Genomic DNA, 18290 nt, shown 5'->3' on the forward strand with positions numbered 1-18290 from the left:
TGGACACATGGAAGTTGCTTGTGTGAAAAAGAAAAATAATGAAATATTGCTTTGCCTGTGTGGTGAACACTGCCATTTTGTGAATCAGTTTTGTATGCAAATGGCTTTTGCTTTGTCTGGATTGGTCTTTTCCCCAGTGAAACAGGAAGAAAGTCACTTTCTGAACATTTGGAATGTCACTAGAGATATTTCTGTTAAGTGCCATAACTAAAAAGTTCAGAATTGTTAGAAAAGACTTCTCAAATCAAACATGAATACATACTTAGCTACAACTGAAGATGCCATAATACATAATCTTTCAAACTCTTGTTTTTCCACTTGTCTGGATGTTTGTCTTGTATTGATCTTAGGAAAGAACAGTGATAATAAGCAAGATAGTAACCTCTGAAGGGCACGGGGAATTGCTGCTTGCATTGCAGCCTTGTCATACTTTGGACTTACAGTTGATGGGTACTTTTTCAGAGGGAAAAGTATCTCTTGTCATTGCCAGGCAAGGAACAAGGTCAATACCACAGAATGTTTAAAGCATTATTGATGCAGTGAGGAATGGAGTGCATGAATCATTGAAGAGGTCTGGATCCTGCCATTCTCCACATAGGTGTCTTGCATGTGGGGATATCTCCAGACAGTGTTAATCAGTGGGAATGACATTTCTTCCACTATGACACTGCACTGCCAACTTACCAGCCAGGCAGAAGGGCTTAAAAAAAGGAGTTCCTCTTCACTTTTTCTTTATTCTGTACAATTACTTGCAGTGGGGTACTGGGACCTTGAAAATGGGTCCAATACCCTTAGCATGTGTACACATATAAATTAATTGAGAGCTGCTTAAAAACTGTGTGTGACATGGCATAATTGATAGGGAAATGTGACTTATGAAAAACTTCGTTTTTTACCTCTTAGTATTTATTGTAGCTTCATTCATTTGCAATGGAAAACAAACAAACAAAAACCAAAAGCAAAACTTTACTTTCTCCTTTGCTCTCCTTCAGACTGTAGACTCACTTAAATACTTTGGATGAAAGCCCAGGTCCACTGAGGCCTGTAGCAAATATCCCACTGGCTCCACTCAAAATCAAGATTTTGCCCTGAATTTATAAAGTGGTAAAGCACTATTAAACCACACATGCCATAACACACACCCGAAATGCCAGTGGTTTCTTTGCAGAGATTGGCAGAAATGCTGTTGCAAGATCATGCAGTATTCAGTGTTTCCATTGTCAGATATCCAGTGTTGTTGCTATGCAGATGAATGTTGTTATACACTCCAGCCCCCCAAAACTGTTTGTAATGTCAAGTGGACAGTGTACTTTTTTTACAAACTACTTTGAGTTTTAAATATATTTGCCTGCATTTGTAGTGCTTTGGAAGTTGTCTTTTATGAATACATGAGATTTATCTGCATTTGCCAAAAATGTCACTATTGAGTTTTAGTATCGTTTCCAAATATCACAGTTTTGTGTATGAGCAACTAATGTAGGATAATCAGTCTCTGAAGATCTCTGTTAGGAGCTTCTCCAATGTGTTTCTGACCTGTTTCAGAAGAACTTTGACTATGCTTAAAAGTGGAAGAATCATTGATTCTAAGACCTCCCATAAGGACAGGTAACTGCAATTCTGTATGGCACCTTCTTCCTAGGAACTGAAATAATTTTGTGCAGATCACTACACAGTTCACTAAGTGGTACTGTCAATCACTTCTGAACTGATGTGACCACAACTGAGATAAGCTATTCACTGAAAATCAAAGAGTCTGTAATTAATACCAACTCTGATCTGTGTTGATCTGCCCAAGAAGTGAGTACTATTGTAGTCATACAGACCGAAAGTGACAGAGGAACATGCAGCTATAGTGGTGGAGCTGCTTCCAAGGAGTTTACTAGTTCATGTGAAATAAATGTAGATGCACTGTGGGTGACACATTTAAGACTGTCAGGTTTTTTTCTTGAGTATATTGTGATTGCTCAGAATGATGGGACTTCTTATGGATAAACTAAATTGCTTTTTGTGAAGCACTCATCTTACAGACTGTTCATCTTGTGTCTCCGTACTTAAATGTATTTTGATGTTTCATTCACTGAATTAAGGTTTACTTTCTTCAGTCACTTCATGCAGGAGGCTCTTAAAAAAGTGTAGTTCTCCTTACAGTCAAAAGATGGTAGTACAATTTCTATGCCAAGTAGTCCAGCAACACGGAGCAACATCTGTGCATCCATTGTTTGCTTTTGTAGGAAAGGATACAGCAATAAAAGAAGAGTGAGAATCTGTAGATGAGATCACAAAATCAGTTGTTTGTCAGGCAGTAGTTACGGTCATGATCTTCTCTGGTATTCAGTAATTCTGAATGTGACCACAACAGCCAGGTTTAATTGGCTCTGGAACAGCTATGAAGCCAGCTAGTGCCAGGATGGAGATCTGTAGTGAAGGGCTTAATGAAAGGTTTAGGAGGCTGAGAAAGCATTAAATGAAAATGCCCTTCTCACCATTTCTGGTATTTTCAATAAAGTCTCTAAAAGCAACAACTGATATTAAAGCAACAGTTTTAATAAGTGTTTTGTAGGGAGGTGTAAAATAGGTCATAGTAAAGAAATGGTGCTTCTGTTAAGAAAACAATGCTATTGTTTCTTTAACTTAAAGAACAGAACTGTTTCTTTAACTTAAAGGACAGAAGTCACCACATGCAAACTACCCAAAAAGAGATTTAAGACAGGCTGTTCCCTGAGAAATGTGAGCTCTTCCCATTACATTTTATTTTTTAGGAATACAAAACAAATAAGATGCTGATGCTAAAGAAAAAGAACTATCTGGTTTGTTAGTAGCAAACAATGAGGTTTGAATTTTGTTTGTAACAAATCCAGTTAGAGCAGCTGTTTGCTTGATCATACTGCTGATTACAGCAGAACCTGGAAAACTTACTTTACATGAGAAATGCATTATGTTCTTCAGCACAGTAGGATCATTTAGGATCTAATATTCTTGTCACAGAAATACTTAGATGCATATGATACTGCAGTCTGAGCTGAAAGCAGGAACATGGCTGCATGCAGTTTATGCAAATATAGTAATTGAACATTTGCATCCCTGAGTAATATACGGCGAGTACCTCTGTACACACTGCTATGATGAATCTGCTTAGAAATAAGGCCAATAACTTGAGATCCTATAATACATGTATTCTGCTTTTAGATATGTAAAATGAACTTCAGGAACTCCAGTTCTATATGTACACTTCAGTGCCTGTAAAATTTATGCTTAGTCCTAAAAGAATGTCTAGGCACCTTATGGAGTCAATTAATAGCCTTTAAGCTCAGCATAGATATGGCCAAAAGAAAACAGAGAGCACAGGACTTGGTCCAACTTTTCTTGCTTTCAGGAATACAAGGTACAGTTGAAAGCCATACATTGCATTTTTCTACTGAGGATTCCTTTATGGATGTAATCAACTGCCGCAGGACTGTGTTTGGAGAAGGCAAAACAAGTAGTGGTATTTGTTAATTCTCTGGCTTTAGACTGAAGGGTACAATGAGATTATATTGTGACAAAAGCTGTGTGTGTCAAGGCAGAAAGCCATTTCTGGGGTAGATAAGAGAGCATTATGCAGCAAACCCAAAGGTTTCTTTTCTGCTCCCTCATTTCAGGCTCAGCCTGGGAGCAGGCAGAAGTTTGCAGCTCCTAGAGTCAAAAGATTAGTTCCAGGCACTGGGATTATCTGAGATCTAAATAAATCTCTCCATGATCTGGGGAAAATGATGAAAGGAGCAGACACAACACCTTTGACTCCTTCCCACTAATCAGGGCCCTCTCATTTCTAGAAATCAAGGAACTCTGCATGGAAAATGTCTTGTGCAAAATCTGAAGCAGAGGAAAGATGCTGCTTGTGTACATCATTGCAGCTTTTTCCTCCCTCTCTAGCAGTCTTCATCTTAAGTTACAGTGATTTCTGCATCATTCTGGTTGTCTCTGGAAATCCGTTTTTTTTAAGGCAGGGCATAGTGTGCAGTTCCTAAATTATGCAATTCACTCAAATAGCTGATTTGGACTGGAGTGTTGGAAAAGATTGCTAATGACTGTTTTGAATAAGTGCTTTCATCATTTCCATTCCACCTGGAATCCTAACACACCCACAAAGTTACTCAATTCATTCTAAATTGGAGGTGAAGCCATGAAGAAGTCCAACTTAATGTGTTAGTTACATTAGAATATCATTATTCTGGTGAGTAATTTTGGTTTGTGTGTTCTGACTTGATTCCTGATATTTAACAAACATAAGGACATTCCAAGTAGGTAGTGCTGTTTCTTGAAATTTCCCTCCTGGTATCCATGAAGTCTGGAGACATTCAATTCAGAACTTCTAGGGCACAAATGGTGTTACAGCAGGCAACTAAGTGTCTCTGTGCTGACTTAATGAAGCTAAAGCTAATTATTTCTTCTTCTAAAACGGCCAAATGGAGAAGTCATGTTGAGGTACTAAAATACGGGAAGAATAGGGATGGTGGACAAGGCAGGATCCAAATTGTGCCACCAGCTACTCACCTGTTTTCCAAATAAAACTATGTTTTACTTCCCTTTTACAGGGACAGTAAAACATCTTCCCACATGTATACAGACACCTTTGTTCCACCTGCTGTCTCTTACTGGCTGTCCTGTAGTTAACTGTAAGCAAGCTAAATAATTTTATGTAACAATAAAGGCCACTGCAAACTGAATACTGCATGTACTATGTTCAGGAGGCTCTTGCTGGATACATATTTAAAACATGTCCAGCTGTGGCTGAAATCACTAATAGCTGTTAAAAGCAGAACCTGCAGCTCTGTCACCAAGACAGCTGAGAAGCTGTGCTATGCCTCTTGCATGCAGTGTTTTCTGGACACAAGACAAATTCAACAGCATTGTCCTTTCTCTTCCGAATTTATGTCAATAGATACAAGCCAGATCTTAGCAGAGAAATAGGAAAACTTGGGTAACTTTCTGCTGGAATTATAAATCCTCTATTCTATGGAAGCTTGCAGAATTGTCTCTCAATTTTCCATGATAATGTTAATGTATCTGAATTTCCCCTTTTTCTGGATAAACTTGTGAGGCATAGATGAAGCTTTCACTTTTCACTTCTACACTGATAGAACTCTGTAATTTCAGGTAGTCAATGACGAATTTTACTCTTCTGGTTTTTCATTATCTTCATGCAGCCTCCTGTGCTGTGTAGATCTTGTGCAGCTTCTTTCTACCTGATCTATTCTGCACCTACCAACCAGATCAAGATTTCTGGCTGAAATTCTTCTTCTGATGTTTTGGGGCTTTTGTTCATTTGGGGTTTTGTTTGTTTCAGTTTAAAAGCATTTGATTTCACGTGTGTTTTATTTGGATAGAATGAGTACAGAATAAAACCAAATAGCATAATGTTAAGTGGTAACATTTTAGGTAGCATCAATTTATTTGATGATGTAAGCAAATCTGGAAGCATGTGAGCTTTTTGAATTGAAGAGGGGTATGTTATCATATGGTCTTTGTCATTAGAAACTTACAGATCCATGACCATGCACCACAAGAAAAATTATCATCCTACAAGTAGATAATAGAATTAGGAATCTGTGAGCATGAACATCTAGGAGAGTTCTTGACATTCTGCTATAATATTTGACCTAGTAAATGGGGGCTATTCTTCAATATTTCTCAAATAAGCAAACAAACAAACAAAACAACAAATGATGAGACCTGTGGACTTTGCATAAGAAAAAAGGGAACACATCCTGACTGGGACTGACTGTTGAATTCCTATGTTGGTATTTTACATGTCTCTTACAAATGTTGTTGTTGTTGTTGGGTTTTTTTCACATCAGTCAGCTCTCTTATGAATAGACTTATTTAGCTATTCAAAGGGGTTATTTGAGGTGAAGCACCTTGTTAGAGATAGTGCTTTGCATGTTACATTGTCATAACATGTAATTGCACAGAGCAGTCTATGTTCCACTCTCCAGGCAGGTGAACATCATCTCTGCTTCACACCCTATGGAGTGACTGGTTCATTGGCCATGTCATGCAATAATATCACAAAAACCTTGGGGACTGTCAGTGTTTAATCTGCCCTTAATGATGTCTGCCAGATCAGTTTATGCTGCTTGTCACTATTTTCTGGCCTGATTGCCAGAGCCTTGGCAATGATTTCTGCTTCTAAAGCAATGACAGAAACAGGCAAGCCTGCAGCTGGGAGCATAAAGTAAATTTGAAATCCATGAGAAACCCAGGCAGAAATCCACCTTTGATCTGGTTCCTATGTGTTCTAGGCTAGATGAAATCTGATTAGTTTTAATCCCCATAATAACAATTTCCTTGGCTGAACTCAGGCGTGATCTGTGCAGGGACTGAGGCCAGGTATAAGGCTGGCCTACTGTCTGGGGTAGACTAAGAGTTCAGGAACCCTCAATCTGGAAAAGTCACAGTGGACTGCAGCCTTGTGCACAGCACTATGGCTTATTAGTGCCCGTGCACAGAACAGGACTATGTGTTTCTGCACTGAGCTCCCCAGCACTTCTGGTTTGTGAGTCATTATGTAGATCCCTGCCAGCTTGGGTGGCCCTGATCCCACATTGTAGACATGACCTTAAGTACCTAATGGCAGAAATGTAGGTCTTCAAAACCTGCCACGTAACCTAGATATCTGGAAATGCTAAAGAGCAGCAAGGGCTTAGCAACTGGGAATCTCTCTCATACCTGGATACATCAGGACCATTAGAGAAGACACTGTACCTGTTTGCTCTGAAGCAGATAGTCTGGTGGTGCTCAGATACCTCCTCTTGAACCCCACAAAATAGCTCCTGCCATCAGGGACACAGAAACCTGATTCTACTGCTAATGAACAGCTAATTACTGAAGGAGAGATTCGACTTTCAAGGTTAGTGCCTTAAAAACAGCCTGACTACTAGGCTACATAGTGGTCTTTGTTCTCTCCCTCACTCTGTTATTTAGTAATTAATATCAGGACAGCAGCTTCAGGAGGGTTCCTACCTTAGAACAACCTAAAAAGATGTGATTAAATAAGAGAATATTTGTTAAATTATCATGTTAAACTTTCGTCTGACTGCTAGTAGATTTGCGCCCAATCTGTCATCTCATGAGTATTCTAATTGCCTCTCATCATTTACCCAGTCAGGTTTCATGAGAAAGAGAAGTTAACTCAGGAAAAGGGGTATGTATGAATCCCAGATGGAGATGAGCATTTTCCTGCAGTCCAGATGAGGATACCAAGTTCATTGACTATTTTGCAGTAGCTAAGTTAGGCAGCTCTGTGCTAATGTGCTTGCTTTTGTGGGTGTCATTCCTGTGGATTGCTTAAGCACAGAGCTCTTGGCAGGGGGATCTGCAGACTGCAAGGCACCTTGTGGTTAGGATCTGAACTGACACCCCCGCTTGTGCCTCATTGTGAATCTGTCTCTCCCTTTATTTACTGCTAAGATGTTTTTTGGTTTGGTTGTTTGGGTTTTTTTTCACTTTTTTTACTCAGCCAAAGCATGTCAGTCCAAGTAAAAAGAAAGGAGGAGCTTTTCTTTACAATACAAATCATAGAATGGTAGGGGTTGGAAATGACCTCTGACGATCATCTAGTTCAGCCCCCCTGATAATGCAGGTACACCTCAATCAGGTTGCACAGGAACGCCTCCGGGTAGGTTTTTAAAGTCTCCAGAGAAGGGAACTCCACAGCCTCTCTGGTCAGCCTGTTCCAATGCTGTCACCCTCAAAGTAAAGAAATTTCTCCTTAACTTCAAGTGACACCTCCTGTGTTCTTGTTTGTACCCATCGCCCCCTGTCCTATCACTGGCAACAACTCAGAAAAGGCTCAGCCCCATTCTCTTGACCTCCACCTTTTAGATATTTATATGCATCTATAAGATCCTCTCTGTCTTTTATCTTCCAGGCTAAAGCGGCCCAGGTATCTCAGCCTCTCCTCATAAGAGAGATGCTTCAGTTCCCTAATGATACTTGTGGCCCTCAGTTGGACACTGCAGTAGTTCCCTGTCTTTCTTGAATGGGGGAGTCATATGCCAGGTGCAGCCTCACCAGGGCAGAGTAGAAGAGGAGGAGAACCTCCCTCTGCCTGCTGGCCACACTCTTTCTAATGCACCCAAGAATACAGTTGGTCACAAGAGCATATTGTTGGCTCAGGGTGAACTTCTTGTCCACTGGAATTTCCATGTCCTCCTCTTCCAAGCTGCTTTCCAGTAGCTCAACTCCTAAGCTGTACTGATGCATGGGGTTATTTCTCATGAGAGGAAAGAGGGTGCAGTGTAAATGTGATGAACAGCCAATGCCCTGGAAATAGAAACAGCTTCTGTAAAAGTGTGGAGTTGAAGTGAGGTGGTGTGTTGGCTGGAGATTCTTCTGGAATGAGTATTGTAATTTTGTACAAAGGGTTTCTGTTGGCACTCCTCTCTCTCTAAGCAAAGCTATATGTAATATGGTGTTGCTAATATATTTTTCCATAGTTTTAATGTGATGATATGGGAAAAGATACTGGAAACATATCATAAATATTGCTGGGATGGGTGGATGCCATTTTAAATAACAAGTGGAAGTCTGCCTTTCTCAGCTGTCTGGTAGGCCATAGAGTTTCTATCATGCTTGGTGATATGTGCTGAACAATATCCAGGTCATAACAGCTCAATTACTTTTTTTTTTTTCTGAGTCTGTTCACTGAGAGACCTTTATTGCACATCCTGTGCTGTCAAGAGTGAGCTAACTCCCTGCTGGAAGGAGGCTAACAGCAAGTTCACAGGTTTCAGCTGCATCTCTGAGTGCCTGAGTCCTGCTGTGAACAGAGCTCTTTCTTATGTTAGTCTGACTGCCTTTTCAGCAGTATTTCAGCCAGGTCCCTTACAGTGTGATCAGAAACCCAACTAACTTGCGACACCCAGGTAGCTAAAGGCAGAGGTTAAGGTAAGAAATGCAAGTGCTGGAGGCTAACTCATTGTAAGTCCACTGGTACTAGTCAGATGCCCACTATTGAGGTTGGTGCCCAAACACCCTGTCCTACATTAAAGGAAGCTGCAAGTGCCCATGAATTGGATCGCACACATTATATTTACATAGATAAAAGGAAGGGGATCCAAATTTATGCTGCTTCTACGCTGAGCTGCCTAGATGTTTCTTATCTTAGCCCAGAAGCCATGTAACCATGCTGGCTTTTGCTGTGCTATGCTTTTGTATGTTGATACAGTTGGCACAGCTATGCAGTGTAGTTAAGCCTCCTCATTCTATGTCAGGTGTTTGCTGCTTTTTAAAAAACAAGCTGTTATCTTCATTGCTTTACTTTGTTATAATATTCATTTCTCAATTTGTCCCTGTTACAGTCGTTGTGCAGTGTACTCTTTGAAGTTCAAGGTTTCTCATATAAAAAAAATGTCAGAATTACCTGAGTTGAAGTGACAGCTTAGAGCTTTCTAATCTGCTTAAGGAATCTTTTCATTTTAGTGCTTCTCTTATTAATGTGTTGCCTTTCCTAGGGCCACTAAATATGTGTTCCACTAGACATTGTCCAATTACTGTGCATGTAGATGTTTTGTTGAAAATATTTTTTCTATTTATTTATTTAGTAGGCATAAGCTTGTGTGTAACACATTGTGGTTAGTATGTCCTGTGGATAGAATGTGAGAGCCCCAAAGTTCTAAAGTAAAATGTCAGGGAGGTCTAACCCCTGTGTAATATTTGACTAGGAATGTGATATTTGATAAATCATACACATTTCAGTAGTGTAAGGTGCAGAGTGTGTCCTAGTGGGGAGGAACTTTATCTAATCCAATTGAATTTAACACCATGCGCCAAATTGCTTTTGTTCTTCTGTGTCTGTGTCAGGGAAAGATAATGTTTGATGCTTTTACTTGTTCCTTTAACACTTGAATTTCATAGGGAAAGAAAAAAAAAGTGACTGTTTAGCCAGTGCCAAAATACTGCTCTGTATGATTGTCAGAGTAATCTGTCTAGGTCATTTGGGTATTCACTGCAATTTATGGATTACTTTTCTTCTTCTATTTAAAAGTCAAACTTTTTCTAGTACAGGCTAACCCTTTTGAAAGACTTTATATTTGACAATGTCCCATGACATTGTCCCTTGACAATGTCCCAGAGAGGTTTTTCTGAAACTCTGTTCTTCGTTCTTGAACACCTGCTTAGAGAAGCAACATCCCAAACATCATCTCAGCTTCAGGCATCATGAGTCTCCTTTGTAAGAGCGTCAGTACTACACAAGAAAAGAACATAAATCCTGTGGAGTTTGAAGCAATGCTTCTTGTTCACTTTGATCCACCTGAAAAGCAACTTTGCACAGCAGAGTGTAGAGAAGCACCGCACTTATGTTTTGGGGAAATGTTCTGTAGGCAGGGTGCTCTCTCTTGTTCATCTTTTGAATAGTAGTAGAGAAGAAAAATTAGTCCCCATGTGTATTAATGTAGTTTGTGATAACAAAAGTTGCTAGGCTGACAGGTCAGGAGAAATCTTGATCCACTGAGCCAGAACACAGATCCCTCAAAGAAGGGTTTTACTAAAGTTTCCACAACAACATTTTTTCACTGATTTTGTTTAGAGTGAAACAGGTAGCTTTGCCATCTTAACCATTTGACTTTTGATCTGTATTGCCAACTAAAGAGTTACCTGCAATGGGGGCTGCATATAAATATGGGAGGGGAGACATTCACCTCTCCAGTTCACAGGGGTCATACTACCACTTCATGTCATTCCCAACACAGGAAGGTCTTTAGTTGCAGACTTAGAAGGCAATGCCTCCTCACCCTACTCAGCATATTATTGATGTCCTAACCTCCCTGTCTTCCTGTTACAATCCAGCAGAACTGCCCCACCCTGTCATGGCTGTGTCAGGTTTGTCTCCTGAACTGAGAGGAAAGTCATATAAACGGCAGTGTGCTTTTTCTGCTTCTGCTCCAGTGCATGCCATGCCTCACTGACTCATACAGCTCCTTGCAGGCACTTCCTTGAGTTTTAACAATTTCATAATGTAGAGTAAGTGATTTTTGAAGCTGATATTTCAGTTTTGAACGGGGTAGATGCAAGCAGCATTTGAGCTTACATCATTAACCAAGGTTATATCCAGTCTGTAAGATGCAGTATTGATTGCTACATTGAGCCATGACATCAAGTAAATGCTTTCCTTCCTCTGACTAATTATTTTGTCTTTGTGAGTGATGCAATGACAGTGCCCCCTACCCTTTCATTTAATTCTTAATACCATTTGGGTTTTTTAATTCTACATTTCTAATGTAATTCTAAAATAATTATATTTCTTGCCCCCCGGACAGATCAGCTCTAATTTTGTAAGGAGATTTTCAGTGTTAGATTATTTTTTTAAAAAGAATCTAGGCCATATATATTATGTAAGGTTGCCATAGTAACAGTTTCTCTGAGGGGAAAACTGACTGTCTGTAGTTTCCACAGAAACCACTCCCCGCTGAGACAGGTGCCTCCAAGGGAAGCGAAGAGAATATAAATGAGACGGAGGAAAAGCAGCGCGCAGATGTCATATGATCTCTGCGGCATCCCCGCACTGTTGCAAATTCAGCTGAGCATTGCTGGGTTTATTTTCAGTTTGTTGTTTTTGATTGCATGACTGGCACCTTCTCTTCTCACATAAACTCTGGCTACCCTTCCCTCACATGGAACTGGTTTTGCAACGGGAGGTACGGCAATGCTCCACCGTGGCAATGAACTGACCACATCAGTTACTAAAGTCCGGTGCTCTAGGAACCACTGTGCCTGGGAGAACTTAAATGGTAAATAAGAATTTTCTCCCCCCCCCACCCCGCTTCTTTTTTCCCCTGAAGGAAATCAGCAAAGACAGGTATGGAATACTTCCTACCAGAGAGGAATTGGAGAGAACTGAAGCTCAACTAATTTGTCAGTTAATGGTTTTGTTCTTTTGGGTACAAGCATGTGCTGCTGGGAAAAATGAATTCTGAAAAATCAAGCTGCAGTAAAAAGGAATTAAGTCAAGTCCTAGGGTTTGTTAACTGAGTAAGAGAAGGAGAAATTTCTTTAACGTGCTTTAATGTCACTGGGGCAAGTATGGATTAACATTTCTGAAATCCTTGTGCACATGTTTTGCACAAATAGTGTTGATTTGTTTCTTTCTTTTTCTTTTTCTTTTTTTTTTTTTTTCCTCTTCAAGGGCAATAAAACTGTGACATTCATTCAAGGCTTAGTGCAGCCATAACTACAGATTAACGTGCTGGCTACTTCATCTTCATTCTGTCATCTCTCTGCTGCTTTATGGGGAAAGCAGGCTGACATGGTTATTAAATCTGGCAGCTGTGTTGTATGCACATGGGAAGCAAGTAGAGCACAGCATATAGAATATTAGTAGCTTTCAGATAACAGCCTTCTTTTCACTGCTGTGAGGCTTGAAAGGCAGCCTCAAAAGCTCTTTCTCTTCTTTGTAATCACCATTTGCTGGATCTGTTCGGAAATACCACAAATACAGTTGCAAATGTAAGTATTCCTTGCCTGTGTGGTGCTTTCGGATTGCTAATTAGGCTTTCTACTTCAGTGTTCTGCTTGAAAAAGCAGAGAGAGAAAAGATAGAAACATCCTGACAGGGAAAGCTTCTCTGCAGTATTGTTCTAGCTTTAGTGGAAGAGCTACTGAGGGAAAGGGATGCACGAACGCTTTGCAGTTGTGTTTGTTATTTTTGGGGACATCTGCTTGCCACTTTGTGAGGGGAGAAGCCAAGCAAATGCAGGAGGTACTCGGAGAGAGAAGGATTTCTGTTTAGATTAGATATCAGATACACAGCAAGAAAAATGCTTCAGCAGTGATAGATGGCTTCTGAATGCATGAGCGAAATCTACCATGGTATTTTTCACCTGGGATCTTTTCTTTAAAAATCCACAAATGCAGACCAGGACTTCTCATTAAGTAACTCTGCAGTACTTTATTATCAGTAGTGCAAATAGTCATCATAAGGGGCACCAGTAAGTCTGCATCTGACCTGAGGAGAACAATGAGCATAGCACGGTGAGCAGTGCATGTTTTTCACCAATTTCATTTTGTCTGTACATGAAGATGATCTTTATCTGCCATGTGACATGAAGGTGGGATGGTAAGATGATTGTGAAGCAGCAGAGTTCAAGGTTTCTTAGTGTTGCAGTGATAATGTAAGGAAGATAATTAGTATTTGGTAGTGAGTTTTGGTCTCATAACACTGAAGAAACAGCATCTTGGGGGTTTTGTTCTTCCTAATTCAAAGCTTTTGTAGTGCTCTTGTCCTACTTGATTTATGGTTACTGAATTCTTACTGCGCTGTGAATCAAATCTGCTTACTGAAAACAGCCTGTGATAAAAGTAAAACAATTGCACAAGAAATGCAGGCTGTAGCTTATTTGTGTTGCCAAATTGTGTTTCTTTCTTTATTTAAAGGTTTTGTTATTTCTTGGGGACCATTGTGGTACTGTCAGCTTTCTGTGAGCCATGTGAAAATGTCATTATCACAATTAACAGGTGACTGCCATGAAGTGACTAAGGTTGTTTGCTGCACATAGAGTGCTAGATGTTTATAGTATAATTCTCTTGATAACACAGCTATGTTTGGTCAATCTGTTTATAAGGGTTTTTTGCAATGCTTCAGCCTCATCTTACAGATGTATATGTACAAATGCCTGTCTTTGTTGTAGCAAGTGAAAAGTGCTTTTGGAGCATCTCTTGTCTCCTTATTCCCTTATATACAGTGAGATTCATAGATTCTTTGAAACTTAGCTGTGAAAATGGTCATTTTTGTTGACAGCTGTGGAGCTAAGCTTCCCAAGCCTGAGTGGCAGCCAGCCAACTGCTGAGACAAGTGGTGACCTTTCAGGACAATGTCTCTTACAAAAATGTCAAAATATTAAAATGGCAGACATCAAATGCCATGTGTGTGGAGGGTTTGTCAGCTGGCAGGCTTTCAACTGAAGACAGTTAATCCATTGCTTGCCTGGATTAAACATTGAAAGCCCCTGCCTAAGTCTCTAAAATGTTGAGAAATTATCCATATGTGTCCTGCATAATTTCTTCTGGGAAGATGCATGATGTGGATGGAGCATTTCAGAGGCATCTATTAAATCTTTTTAAATCTGCTCAGGCATCATTCTGATGGATGTCCAGACAAGCAGCTTTCTGCCTTTCCTTTTGCACTTTGCATCATATACCAGTTTTCCTCCCAAATCTCCACATAAATGGATCCTGGTGAAGCCCAAGCAGCATTCATTGATGCACAGCAGGATGCTGAAATTCTGATAGCGTGTGCACTGACTTTTTAGGTGTATGCTCACTGAATAAACACTCCCCTGCAGGTCTTGATGCTGCAGCCCTGAGCTGGAACCTCATTTGCTATTACATGCATCAGTGCTTTTTAACCTTCTTTGAAGGCACTGAGGTTTGAGCATTCCCATGCTCACTGGCGTGTCAGCTTCTCAGATACCTTTACCCACTGGTAAACAGATCAGTGACACGGTGATTGCTTGCCTTGTGGGTTTTCTTCCTCATGCATAAATATTTCTGGGAGGTGTGAGACTGCCTGATCCTTTACCCTGGCTTGCAGGAAAGCCAGGCCAGGAAGGGTGCATGGTTGATCAGGAAAGTAACTTGTTCATCTTGTGCTTGACCTCACTCAGAGAATGAGAAAGGGCACACCAGTGACTGCACCAGACCAGTCTTGTCTGGCAGATTGTCAACTGGCGACAGCTCAAGAAAATTCTTGGTATTCTGCATGCAAAGCACAGGGTGAGCTGTCAGCACAGGTAACCCCTGCAAAGCAGTCAGTGGCCAGATTTAATGGTGCCAAATCTGTTGTTACTACCAAGATGATGAAGGGAATATAGTCCTTTCAAGTAATTCTTTCCTTTTTTATCTTCCAAGACAGGAGTTCTGCGTCACTCCTAGTTCTCTCACTATAAACAAGCAACTTTTTATAATTGTGTTCTTCCACTCCTAGAGGAAGTGTGTCCTGCCCTCCCCACCCTTTAAAACTGGGAACACTGCATTCCATGACCACTTTCTTTCCAGTAATCAAAGGGAAGACTAAGTCTCCATGTTGATCTTGTTGGTCTTTTCTTTCCAGTCTCTCTGCCATAACTTCTTATTTCTCCTAGTTCCGATTAGGAAGCAAATTAGGTAGGCAAGGACAACTTTCCAGCATTTTACAGTAATTAATCCTTTCTTTCTCCCTTTTTCCTGAATTTCTGTCAGCTTTGACACAAGCATTGCTGTGATTTGAGACTTACCAAGACTTAAAAATCTGTTAGGAAGAAAAACATTATGCTCACTTTGTTGAGGAATAAAAAGGTAACGGAGATACCAATTTATATAACTTACTACAAACAGATACCTAGGCTGAGTTTTGGATTTTGATCTTCAAACAGCAAACCACATTTAGGCACAATCTATTTAATCAGCTCTCATAATGTTAAATTTAAAAAAAAAAAAAAAAAAAAAAAAAAAGAAGGAAAAAAGGGTGGCAGGGAGAGGATCCTATTGTTTTCTGTGGGCTTTGCATAACAAAAAAACCCAACCAAACAAACAAATTCTGAGGAGAATAATAATATATTTGCCAGTAGCTGTAATTTATTTTCAATCCAATTATACAGGGCTTTTTTTTTTCACAAGGGCCTGTGCAGTATCAGATAAGTTCATTATAACAGATATGAAATTCTGACTTGTACTAATGGCATTGTAATTTTATTCTATATTCATGTTATTATTACTCTTTACTATTTCTGTAGCATCTAGAAGCACATCTAATAGGTCACTGAGCTCAGTACTGTATAGAAACAGAAGCTAATCCTTAGCCCCCAGATTGCTTACAAGCTATTTTTCAAAGAAAGCAAAAACTCCGTATCATACAGTGATGACCTTGCTTGTGTGTTTTTCTGAATTCCAAATACAGATATCAGTAGTATGTTATAACTTAATTGTTCACCAGGATACCAGAGTCTGCCTAGACAGGGGCTTGAAATTTTATGTAACTAAAGTAAGAAAATTGCATACATTTCTGTGACTTTATTTCAAAGCTGTCCTACTGATTCTCTTGGAGTATCTCCCTTAGGCTGTTTATGTTTAGCTAATTAAGTGTATTAATTGACATTAGCTCAACTGACAAAAAAATACCTATACTTACAAAATAGTTGTGGACCACCAATGAAGATTCTACCTAAAAATCATTAAGACTATTTTAGATTAACAAATTAATAAGACTGCTGTTAATTACTAAGGGGTAAACATAAGTACTAAGGGCTTGCTTAGCCGGGAGAAGAGGAGGCTCAGGGGAGACCTTACTGCTCTCTGCAACTACCTGAAGGGAGGTTCTAGACAGGCAGGGGCTGGTCTCTTCTCCCAGGCAACCAGAACCAGAACAAGAGAACACAGTCTCAAGCTGTGCCAGGGGAGGTTTAGGCTGGAGGTTAGGAAGAAATTCTTCATAGAGTGATTGCCCATTGGAATGGGCTGCCCGGGGAGGTGGTGGAGTTGCCAACACTGGAGGTGTTTAGGAGGAGACTTGATGGGGTGCATGGTGCCATGGTTTAGTTGATTAGATGGTGTTGGATGATGGGTTGGACACAATGATCTCGAAGGTCTCTTTCAACCTGGTTCAGTTCTATTCTATTCATTTTAGTGAAGCATGTTTACCTGTATTTATTTACAGGATCTAAATTTCAATGTTAATTATTGGCATAAAGTAGCAGCATCATGATACATGCTTGTCAGATGGTAATTGTCTCAGCATGGACTTAGGCAGGTGAACAGTGGGAATCAATATGGGATGAGAGTCCTCATCTTTATTTTCTCTAAGACTCTGCTCCTTACCCATCTTGCAAGTAGATTTTAGAAGTCACACATCTGTTGACATCACCTTTTCTGATGCCTTTTTTTTGAATAGTGTGGTCTAAGGTACCTGTAAACTAGGACTGAATCTGCCATCTGAAATCAATGAGAACAACTTTTTGGTTCCAAAGCCATACTGCAGAACACTTTTCCATTCTGAGAGTATTTCATTTATTTAGTCTGTATACTCTTCAGATCATCCTTCATGAGGCAAGGCTGTAGCATTTGAATACAGGGCATAACATAACTGAGCGGTGCAACTGATGTAACTGAGCAAAACTGCATAACCATTCTTTCTGGAAATTTCTATTATGCAAACCACTATGATTTCCAAGTGTCATTTGTATTATGAGGTCACAAACCTAGATGTATATATGCAAGAATGAAAAAAAACCAATAAAAATCTAAGCAATCCCAGAGGGCCAAAATGCAGATAGAAAGACCTGATACCTTGAATTTTTCGGGACTTTTACATTTCATTTTGAAACTATACTTTGCAATAATCTTTTTCCAATTGTTCTATTGACACTGCCACATGTGTGACCGTGGTGGCATATTAAAACTAGGAATGGGCATTAGTGTAATCCAAAATTGAAATACATTCTAACAGTGGTACTGTTGTCCTGTCAAGCAGCTGAAACAACCTAAATGAAAGCAGGCTGCCAAACATGAAAGGCTATTGTATCCATCAGATGTCTTTTTTGAGGTGGTTGGTCCTTTTTTTTTTTTTTTTTTTTCTTCCTCCTCCCTTTTTTTTAATTTCCTTTCCATGCAGGGAACAATTAATAAAACCACCTAAAAGATTACTTGCAAGCGTGCAGTTAGTTGTAAATACAGCTTGACCTGGATGGATACAGCAGGAGTTTATCAATCTGGTTAGCTAGCACTTTGAAAGGATTTTGCAGAACTCATTAGTTCAGGAATATTAAAACAACTCCCCAGGAGCAGTATGAATTGCTGTTAAGAATATTTTGAAACCCTGTCCTATTATTCGTGTGTTTTATTCTTCACATCTTCAGATGGAAGGTGAGCTACCACTATTGAGTGCATTGTAACAAACAAGCTTCCATTCTTTGCATGGAAATAGGTTTACTGAAATATGTCTTTGGCAGAACACAAAGAAGTCATTCTTCCTGGGTGGCAGGGCTAGTTTGTAGAAAGAGGAGGTAGACATCAATTCCCTTGACATTCTGAGTGTTGCTCTACTGATGTATCTGGATCTATAGTGTTTTTTAGTTTTGTTGCAGAATGTGTAACCCTCAGATTTTAAATGAGTCATTAGTTAATACTGAGTGTTTAAGTAATTGCTATTTAAAAGTGAAGCAATGAGGCTGAAAATTGATTAAAGTATTAGATCAATTAACACAAATTATTTTAGCACGTTTCTAGTTCCCAGACCAATATGCATATTAACCTTCGGCCAAGACATAGCCACCCTACAA

The 18290-nt window shown here is 39.7% G+C and overlaps 1 protein-coding gene across 8 annotated transcripts in view; it reads left to right on the forward strand.

Moving 5' to 3' along the window:
- TRIM2 (tripartite motif containing 2) overlaps nucleotides 1–18290 on the forward strand; it is a 112685-nt gene that overhangs the window by 17287 nt on the left and 77108 nt on the right. For 5 of the 8 annotated variants that reach the window (XM_054165302.1, XM_054165320.1, XM_054165276.1 and 2 more), the window contains exon 1: nucleotides 11489–11771. The exons of 2 other annotated variants lie outside the window; for them this stretch is intronic. The gene's annotated coding sequence lies outside the window, so the exon portion shown is untranslated. Of the gene's footprint in view, nucleotides 1–11488; nucleotides 11772–12166; nucleotides 12487–18290 lie in introns of those variants that run through there. One more of the 8 variants, XM_054165313.1, reaches the window with a different exon arrangement.

This window comes from Dryobates pubescens, chromosome 1, assembly GCF_014839835.1.
Source record: "Dryobates pubescens isolate bDryPub1 chromosome 1, bDryPub1.pri, whole genome shotgun sequence".
In the NCBI taxonomy this organism is placed as follows: Eukaryota; Metazoa; Chordata; class Aves; order Piciformes; family Picidae; genus Dryobates; species Dryobates pubescens.